This window comes from Otolemur garnettii, unplaced genomic scaffold (genome assembly GCF_000181295.1).
Source record: "Otolemur garnettii isolate 467f Iridium unplaced genomic scaffold, OtoGar3 scaffold00019, whole genome shotgun sequence".
Taxonomy (NCBI): Eukaryota; Metazoa; Chordata; class Mammalia; order Primates; family Galagidae; genus Otolemur; species Otolemur garnettii.
In genome coordinates, this window is record NW_003852414.1 from 6,390,922 (window position 1) to 6,400,622 (window position 9,701).

The 9,701-nt window shown below is 44.2% G+C and overlaps 1 non-coding gene across 1 annotated transcript; it reads right to left on the reverse strand.

Moving 5' to 3' along the window:
* Positions 1-106: 106 nt before the first annotated feature.
* On the reverse strand, positions 107-210 carry LOC111724165. The gene has a single exon (XR_002772507.1). It is a non-coding gene; the product is annotated as a small nucleolar RNA U13 (small nucleolar RNA).
* Between the last annotated feature and the right edge of the window lie 9,491 nt (positions 211-9,701).

Consider the following 9,701-nt stretch of genomic DNA (forward strand, 5'->3'; position numbering starts at 1 on the left):
CTTTCTTCCTTTCTTCCTTTCTTCCTTTCTTCCTTTCTTCCTTTCTTCCTTTCTTCCTTTCTTCCTTTCTTCCTTTCTTCCTTTCTTCCTTTCTTTCTTTTTTTCATGTCAGTTGGGTAATGTGCTGACATCATAACAAGATTTCTGGGAGGCACATCTCACCTATGCACATGAAAACCCAGTCATCACGCTTATGAACTACAAATGGATCGGTCTGGGTTTTCTATAAAGAGGATTAAGAGCTGGAGTAAAGGAGGTGGGAAAAATAAAGATGATAAGTTGGCGTTTTAAAAGGGAGGGGATGTTGTGAGGGGTAAGTAGATACGTGGCAGGTAAGCTTCTGAGCCTCCAGGAAAAGGAGACACGTGGCTGCCACCGCTTGGAGGCAAGGGGGCAGATAGGGCTGTGCATTCTATCTGTTTTGAGAGGAATGCTATTGGGAGGGGATTATTATGAGGTTTCTCTGTTAGGATCCGTATCGCACATCCTTGGTGTTCTGACTCTGAGAGGTAAAATGGACAGCAGGAATCAGGGAGATGGAGGGAGAGTACTTAGGACAGAGAGGACTGTAGGGAGAGGAAGGAACTTGACCGAAGCTGGTGTGGGTGTAGGTGGTGGGTTGCGGAACCTTTAGCAGCAGTGCATAGAGGTTGAGCCCAGGCTGTGAAATTAGGAATCTAAAGTATCCTAGAACCCCCAGGAAGGAGAGGAAGTCATTTTTTGTTTGGGGAAGGGGTAAGGAGGAGATGGCCTGAATGCGGTCGGGAGAATGAGTTTTTCTCGTTTCTGTAAGAGGATGCTGAAGTATTGGACAGAGGGAGAGGTTAGCTGGGCTTTGGAAGGGGACACTCTATACCCCTTGGCGGAGAGGAAAGGAGTAAGTGAATGGTGTTTTGCCAGAAGACAGTGGGGGAGGGGCACATAAGGGAAGGTCATCTACGTCCCCAAGAACTGTGGATTTTTTGGTAAAGTTAACTGCCGGGGGCAGCCTGAAGTGCCTGACCAAAGTAATGAGGACTGAATCTAAATCCTTATGGGAGAACTGTCCAGGTGAGTTGTCAGTTGGTGGAGGAATCAGGGTTGGTCCAAGTGAAGGCAAAGAGGGGTTGGGAGCGCTCACAGATGGGGAGGGTAAAAAACTGTGTAGTGGGAGGTAGAAAAAAATGAGATCAAAGCAAAGATGGAAAAAGAACTTATAAGGGGGACGAGGAAGGAAGTGGCCGAGGCTGGGGCCAGGGAGGTTATCAGGCATCCCTGAAGGATCTTTAACCAGCTTGAAAAGAGTGGTCCAGGCCCATGGCAGGGCGTCCCCACACACAAGGCACTGGACAGGCAAGTCTGACTCCCAGGCTTAGTCCCTGACTGGCGCCAGGTTTGGGTGGCCCAGGCTACCAGGGAAGAGAAGCTAAAAAGGCTCAGAAAGGGAGGGGCTGTAGATGTATGCTCACCTCACTATTAAATGGATGAATTCCTGGCGGGGGAGAGAGGGGTCCCCTGTTCCCCTTCCTCTGGTGGTCTGTCTAGTTGGGAGTGGATCCAACAAGTGTATCTCCCTCCCCCGCCTCAGGGGGCTTCTCCCCGTCCCAGGTTCCCAGCACCAAAATGAGGGAGAAAGAACTGGAAATGAGAGGTTATTCCGAGACATGAACAAGAGGAAGTGGAGTCCAGGTTCTGTGTGGGCAACACGGCCTTTCTTCACTTAGGTGAGAGCTGGCTGCGTTGATAAAGAAGCCAGCACATAGGTTAAGGCAGGCGGGAATATAAGAGTTAGGGGGGTGGGGATTGGCATACTCATTCCTTCCTGGGCAGGTGGTTCTATTTGGGCAGGTCCCGACATTTGGCCCTACTAGGTAGGCAGACATGACACAGCTGGTCTGGTCATTTTAGTTCCTAAGTGACCTTCACTTTCTGTCTCTCCTTCTTACCATTTTGTAAATTTAAGTCCCACCCTAAAGGTGCCCATCTTGAATAGTTTAGGAATTAACTTTTAAATTGGAAATGTTGTAATAGACTGCTACTGAGTTGTGTTGATTATTATTTAAAATAAAGTTAACTGTGGTCTTTGCTTCAGGAAGATTGATTTAGGAAATTAACTTTTGAATTAGAAATGTTATAATAGATTGTCACTGAGTTGTGCTGATTATTGAAAATAAGGGCGCTTGTGGTCTTTACTGTGAACCATTATGTATAAAACTGAAATTCTTCAAATAGGAGAAGACAGTCTTGGAGAGCTACTCTCACTGGTCTCCAGAATTGTTGGCCTTCTGACAAATAAAGTTTGGTGGACCTATCCCTGTCTCTGCATATTGGCGTTATAACAGTGACAGGTGGCCGGACCCCCTTTGTCCAGTAACAGTTTCTTTGGTGTGCTTCTAGAAATTTAAATAGATATTAAAGGTAAAGATTAGATTGAATGTCTTTCTTTGTTTTAGGAGAAAAAATTCTGTACACAAACGTAAGACTATCCCTTCTGACAATGGATTTTTCTTTAGTTTTTAGTTTTTACTTTGATATCTCTGATATTGAATTTTTTTCTGTATTTTTTGGTGGGTGCATCAAGAGTGTCTAAATATCTACCTTGGGCAATATTTGGGTGGAAGGGAAAAAAAAAAGACCCAGAGAACTCTGACAAGGGGGAATAATGTTTGGATATATGGATAGGAAGGGGTTACGGCCTGTTAATAAGACCAGAAAAAGTTGACCAAGATTTATTTTTACTTTTTTTATCTTTTTATTTTTTTGGAGACAGAGTCTTACTTTGTCCCCTTCAGTGGAGTGCTGTGGTGTCACAGCTCATAGCAACCCCCAGCTCTTGGGTTTAGGCAATTCTCTTGCCTTAGGCTGCTGAGTAGCTGAGACTACAGGCACCCGCCACAACGCCCAGCTATTTTTTTTTATTGCAGTTTGGCTGGGGCCGGGTTCAAACCTACCACCCTTGGTGTATGGAGCCGGCACCCTCCCCCTAAACTATAGGCACTGCCCAGACCAAGATTTAATATCAAATGTTCTTTAAGCTTTATCAATTATCAAAGAAATTTAAATGGTATAAATTTACATCCCAAACTGGGTTTAAATGGAAGGAGGAGATTTTGGTAGACAGTTCTCCAGGGTATCTTGAATTTCTGTATGTCCTGTTCACATAGATGCTAATTTTCTTTGTTCTGGACCATTCATTATTCAAGGATGGTTATAGAGCAGACAGCCTCAGAAAACTGAGATAGCATCCCATTCAGGAGCAAAGGACGGGCTTGTGTGTTGTCCAGTATGATGACACTGTTTTCTTCTGGGCCAAAAGTCAGGCAGGTTTATTGCCCTTAGGAGGGATTTGAATTCCCTAAACTCAATGTCCTTCTCCTGTAAGGCACCCTAGTATGTGTACAGGCATCACCTGACTCTTCTCATACTTCCCTGTAGGACTCAGAGTTCAGGGAAGTGGCTGAAACTCTGATACTCTAGCTACTGCTATTACTATGAGTAATGAAGTTGTTTGTTTCTGACCCAAGAGTCTCAAGTCTTCTGTCAGTATTTATGAAACTGTGTGAGGCTAAATTGATAGCTTGTAAATAGGGTACAATCTCAGACCTGTCATGGTTTTTTTTTTTTGAAACAGAATCTCACTCTGTCACACTGGGTAGAGTCCCATGGTGTTATAGCTCACAGCGACCTCAAACTCTTGGGCTCAGGAGATCCTCTTGAAAGCACATATAGTGAAAAAGACATGTCACAGCCGGTCTGGTTGGTTTAGGTCCTGTCTGACCTTTTTGCCCCTGCCTCCCATTCTTACTGTTTTGTAAATTTAGCTCCCACTCAAAGACACCTATCTTGAGTAGTTTAAGTGGACTCAATAGGAGATTAACTTTTAATGTTGTTTATTGTTTATGACTCATAGGTTCCAGCTGATTATTCAAGATAAGGGTTAACTCGGTCTTCACTTTGAACTTAAATGTATAAAACTGTAATGTTGGAAACAGAACAGAACAGTCTTGGAGAGGCTACTCTCACTGTTCTCCAGATCCTGGCCTTCTGACCACGTTTAGTGAACCTATCCGCCTCTGCATATTGGCTGACAGTGACAGATGGCCAGACCCTCTTTGTCCGATAATATTCTTGCTTCAGTTTTTCTATTTTTAGTGGAGATAGAGTCTTACTTTTGCTCAGGCTGGTCTTGAACTCCTGAGCTCAGGCAATCTACCCGCCTTGATCTCCCAGAGTGCTAGGATTCTAGGTGTGAGCCACCACACCTGGCCTCTGTCGTAGTTCTTGACAATAATATGTAGAATAGCAAAAAACAAAAGTGACAATGCTTTTATAATTACAATTGTATATTCTTTAGATGACCAAGAAGCCCAAATCACAGGGACATACCAATGAGATAAGGGGGATACAAGCTCACATAATAAAGCTACAACCTTCAAAAGTCATTGTCATCTGTAAAACTGAGAACTCTAAGTACAATGACAAGAAGGCCAGGTCTCTGGGTTGCCATTCTATCAGGGAACCTGAGCCCAGCTGGCAGGCTGGGAGGTTTCAGATTCCTTAAATCTATTAAAGGAATGTCTGTAAGGTAGACATTATAATTTGAAATAGAGGGCAGATGACTGGGTGTGATGGCTCATGCCTATAACCTTAGCACTCTGGGAGGCTGAGGCAGGAGGATCCCTTGAGCTCAGGAGTTCTAGACCAGCCGGAGGAAGAGTGAGATCCTGTCTCTACTAAAAATAAAAAAATTAGCCAGGTGCTATGGCACGTGTCTGTAATTCTAGCTACTTATAAGGATCAGTTAGGAGGATCTCTTGAGCCAGGACTATGCGTTTGCAGTGAGTTATGATGACACCACTGCCCTCTACCCAGAGTGACATAGCAAAACTGGAAAAAAAAAAAAAAAGGAAAGAAATAGAGGGCAGCTAGACATTTCTGTAGCATATGAAATTCAAAGCAAACTCAGACTAATTGCTGCTAATCAAACTGATATTTAACTCATAAACACATGTCACATACACAATTATGCTTTTAAAGATTTATCGAGGACCCCGGAAAGGTCTTGTTTATGGTGAATATATCTATGCTATGTGTGGCATTAGAGATTAAAACCAGGAAGGCCAAAAAAATGTTAATTTATTTAAAATGACAGCAATAAATAATTTCATATCAGCATAAATAATTTTTATGAAAATAACTCCACTTTCTAAAAGCACAAATTTTACTGCAGAAGTGACATTATTTTATGATTTTTAAAATCTCTTAAATGGCTGGCTTCATAAAAGACAACGGAATTCTCAAGTCTACTTATTTCTGCAATCTGTTGTGGTATCCTAAGTCTCCGGAAAAAAATCACCAGGAGAAAAGAATGAAAATGGAAAAGTCAAAGAATATATTCATGTATGTAGATATATAATTTTTTTTTTGAGACAGAATCTCACTTTGTCACCCTCAGAGTGCTGTGGCGTAATAGCTCACAGCAACCTCAAACTCTTAAGTGATTCTCTTGCCTCAGCCTTCCAACCAGCTGGGACTACAGGCGCCTGCCACAATGCCCAGCTATGTTTTAGAGATGGAGGGGGTCTCACTCTGGCTCAGGCTGGTCTCGAACCTGTGACCTCAGGCAATCCACTTGCCTTGGCCTCCCAGAGTGCTAGGATTATAGGTGTGAGCCACCTCACCCAGTCCTATATATTCATATTTGTATAAAAATAGTTTTGACCTTACAGACCACCTAAAAGGATCTGGAGTCCCTGGACCATAGTTTGAGACACAAAATGAAACAAATGTGCAGGCCTGAAAGAAAACAAATAAACCAGGTGTTCAGGAAACAGTGTTGTATTGATTTTATGGTAAGAATGCCTTGAGTTTAATTTTCAAAATTCCCAGTAGAAGTTTCAGAAAGAGCCCCTTAATTCTATCTCTTTTTGTTAACGAGGAAACCAAGGAATTTCCAGCAGAGAGGCCCACGGACTCACTGTCAGATGCTTGGGGAATAATTAGGTTTTACGCTTGAGAGCATTTTATTTCAGGTTCTAGGAACATGGGATTTTGATAATACTTCAAAATAATACCTTTTCTTTCTAGGGTTCAGGGATGAATGCCTCATTTAGCATAATGGAGGATATATCATATATGGGGAAAAACATCACTGGCTTTGGTACCAAAGCAACCAGTTTGCCTACAGGCATATGATAACAGTTGGGCAACTTTAGGTAGATTATTTAGCCACTCTGAACCTCAGTTTCTTCATCTGCAATATGGGAGTAATAATGAGTCCCAGACTTGCTGGGAGGATTCTGTTTAGATATCCCAAGTCTGATGGCTGGTTCCAGGAAGGCACAGGCAGAATTCTCAATTGTGCCTTCTTTTGGGATTAGATGGGGTCTTGGCAGTCTCCTCAACGTGCATTAGCTTCTGCTAAACACACCCAGCCACAGAGATGCTCTGCTTCACCAGGCAGCCCCTTCCATTTCAGAAGGGTCTAGAAGATTTAGAAAGCTAAAATCTCCCTTCATCATTTCTCATTGGTGCCTGCTCAGAGCATGGTCTATTTCTCTGCCACAGGACAGCTTTTCAAGAACTGGTCTCCAATCTCGCTTAGCTCCTCCCTCTATTCTCAGGATTAAACAGCCTTCAGCAGGCAGGTGCATGGTGTTTGGGGCCCCGTGCATTTTCCTTTGGACACAAAGAGAATTAAGTTCTGGACGTCAGAAGATCAAGGTCAAGCTCAAATCATAAAACATCTAGACTTTTCCTTTCCATGCCTACCTTTTGGTGCATTTGCAGGGTTAACTTGCTGTGCCTAACTGTGCACGTCACCTTCATGTCGTGCCATTTGAATGCTCTTGTTTGCTTGTTACTTAATCTCCCCATGATACCGCCTACTCACAGGCAGCTGGACAAACAGCCGTGTGCAGAAAACAATGCCCTGTCAACTCTTCGCAGTTCTTTATTTCTCCATTTCTTCGGTTTCACATTGGGTACCATGACGTTGACTTTCAGGTTCACCCTGATGAGTAAAACAAAACTTTGTTGGCTTGAGAAATGCCTGTGGCTTGCCTGAAAACCTGGTGATTCACTGCCCTCTCTCCGGTGAGCTAACTTGAATGTTCACAATAGTGTAGCTTTCGGGTGATCCTTGGCCTTTGCCCTAGATTGCCTTGAAAATGCTGACATTTTCCCTGGTGCTGACTTTCCACAGCCTTTAGAGTTTTTACTGTCTCAGAGGTCAGAGCCTTGAGAACTATTAGTCAGCCTGAGCACATTACCAGTTCTGACCCAAACAGCTACAACAGCTTCCCCTTTCAAAGTTCTCCCTTTTCTGCATTTTGAAATTGCCAACTGGAGAAAGCCCACAGTTTCAGATGCAACATCTTTTTCTCCAGTGCCCAAAACTCCCAGGAGTTTCACCGTTGACCGCCCGCCTTTCCAGGCATCCAGCTGGACGTCAGAATGAAACTCTTCTCAGTCTCTGCTCAGGATTTGTGTTTTGTACCTGCCTTTGGGCATCTTTCATTGTGGGTTTGGGAAAATACTGTATTTTGCTATGTATAAGGTGCACATTTTTGGCCCAAATTTTTGAGGGAAAAATAAGATTGTACTTTCTACATGGGAAGTATGGCTAGGCAACTGGGGAGCCCAGCGGGCCTTTCAGAGCACTGTGATCTCCTGCCTGGGCCCACTGGCTGCACCAGGGGGTTCCTGTCCAGGAGGATCTGGGATCTGGTGGGAGGGGACCAGAGCAGCCTCAGGCTGTGATCGGGGAGGAGGCAGTGGTGGGGCTGGTGAGGTGGGCTGCAGCCATGTAGGATGAGGGCCAAGGACTGAGGCCCATACACATAGAGGGAACCAGAGCCCCAGGCAAGCTCCAGGGGTGCGCCTGGCTGCCTGGACCAAGTAGCTTCAGAAGCTCCCACCCAACTGGCCAAGGGTGTAGCCATCTTGGCCACAGCCCCAGATGTGGTGGGGAAGAAAGGGCTCCTGGGAGAGAGGGAAGGAGCAGCCTTCACGGAGTACGTAGCTACAGAGGGGCAGTGTGGTCTACACGTTTACTGGGGTAGCATTAGCCCTCCCCAGATGTGTCTGTCCTGGCTGACAGCTGGCCACTTTCATGAGGACTGTTTTCCTGAAGGCTTGGGCCAAAAATGTGGATAAACATTATACATGGGAGTGCATTATACATAGCAAAATACAGTATGTTCCACTGCAAAGGTCCCAGTTTCTTAGGAAGCTTCATGAGCTTGTTCTCTCTTCTGAATTTGTGGCCTGCCCTGTGTGGGCAGGTGGTTGGATGTACTCATCCCTGGAATGAGCCGCAGAATTAAATGACCCCAGCAGAGCAAGCCTCCTTTGGCTGGCCTGGGTGTTTAGAAACTCACAGATGCCTTTTCTATCTTTTTCGTATGAAAGAATCCTAACTGCCTATTCCTGGTTGTGGAAGTATGGCCCCTCACCTGGAATGTTCTCTCTCTATCCCAACCTGAGGTTGGAGAAGCAGGAAGGGTCTGCAGGATCAGATCTCTAGGATAGGTAGAAGCTCTGGCTCTTCCGAAAGAGAAACGGGCCTGCTTGAGGAGTCCACAGACTTTTCAGGGTTGTGAACTTGGGAGGCCAGCAAGGATGTCGCCAGCTGTACATCATGCCTTGAACAGCCCTGTCGCAAATGCCCCTGGTCTCCAGATGTGATCAAGTCCACAGTGACCAACAAGATGCTCTGTGTGTGTCAGCCTGCGGACCCAAGCTGGTGATAGGTGGGAGTTCATGTCATCATTGAGGATGTAGTTTGGAGGCTGCTGGGGTCTTCTGTCTGGACCAAGGAATTAACCCTCCAAAAGTACTGGTTTAAAAATATGTGGATTTGTTTCCCTTACTACAAAAATAATGCACATTTATGCTGAGAGTTTTGGCAAAATGTTGAAAAACAAAAAGAAGAGAATGGCACCCCAATTTAGATACAACTACTATTACTAATTTGATAGCCCTTTCCAATAATTATGTATAAATGTGTATGTATATACAGTGTTAAAATATGTTTATGTTTATTATATACATGGAACTTTCATAGTTGACCACCTCCTTAAGATGACCAAATTCTCATAGACCAGACATGCACCACATGTACGTATCAGTAGAGCAGGCCTAGTTCCTTATGTTGACCACCTCCGTATGTTGACCAATTTGTTTTAATCCCTTGAGTAATCAACTTAGAAGGTTCGACTGTATATTTCAGTAACTGATAAATTATTTCATTTGTCAAGAAATATTTGCCAAGAGAATGGCCAGGGAAACAGCCCTTGCTTTGAGAAGTGAACAGGTTAACGAGGGAATCAGGAAATAAACAAGTTGACTGTTTTATAACATAATTGCAAAATACTCTGTGAAGAAGTACAGTGCTGTAACAGAAACTAAACAAAACAGCAGGAACCTGCCTATCTGGTTTATCCAGGAAGCTCTTTAATGATTAAATCCAAGTCTGGGGAAGGAGATCCACAAGATGAGTCTGAAGCTCCAGTCCTGAATGAAGAACAGGAGCTATCAACAGCATCACTGTCATGTCCAAAAGATTCAGGAGCCATGCTGAAGAAGTTCCCTCTGGCCAAGTACAGGACAATTTAAGCATCAGTTAGGATAACAGTAGCACTGACACATCAACCATCTTGCACACGAAGCTTCAGTCAGTGCAGACTGCATGTGGTGGCCCCATGCGATTACCATGCAGT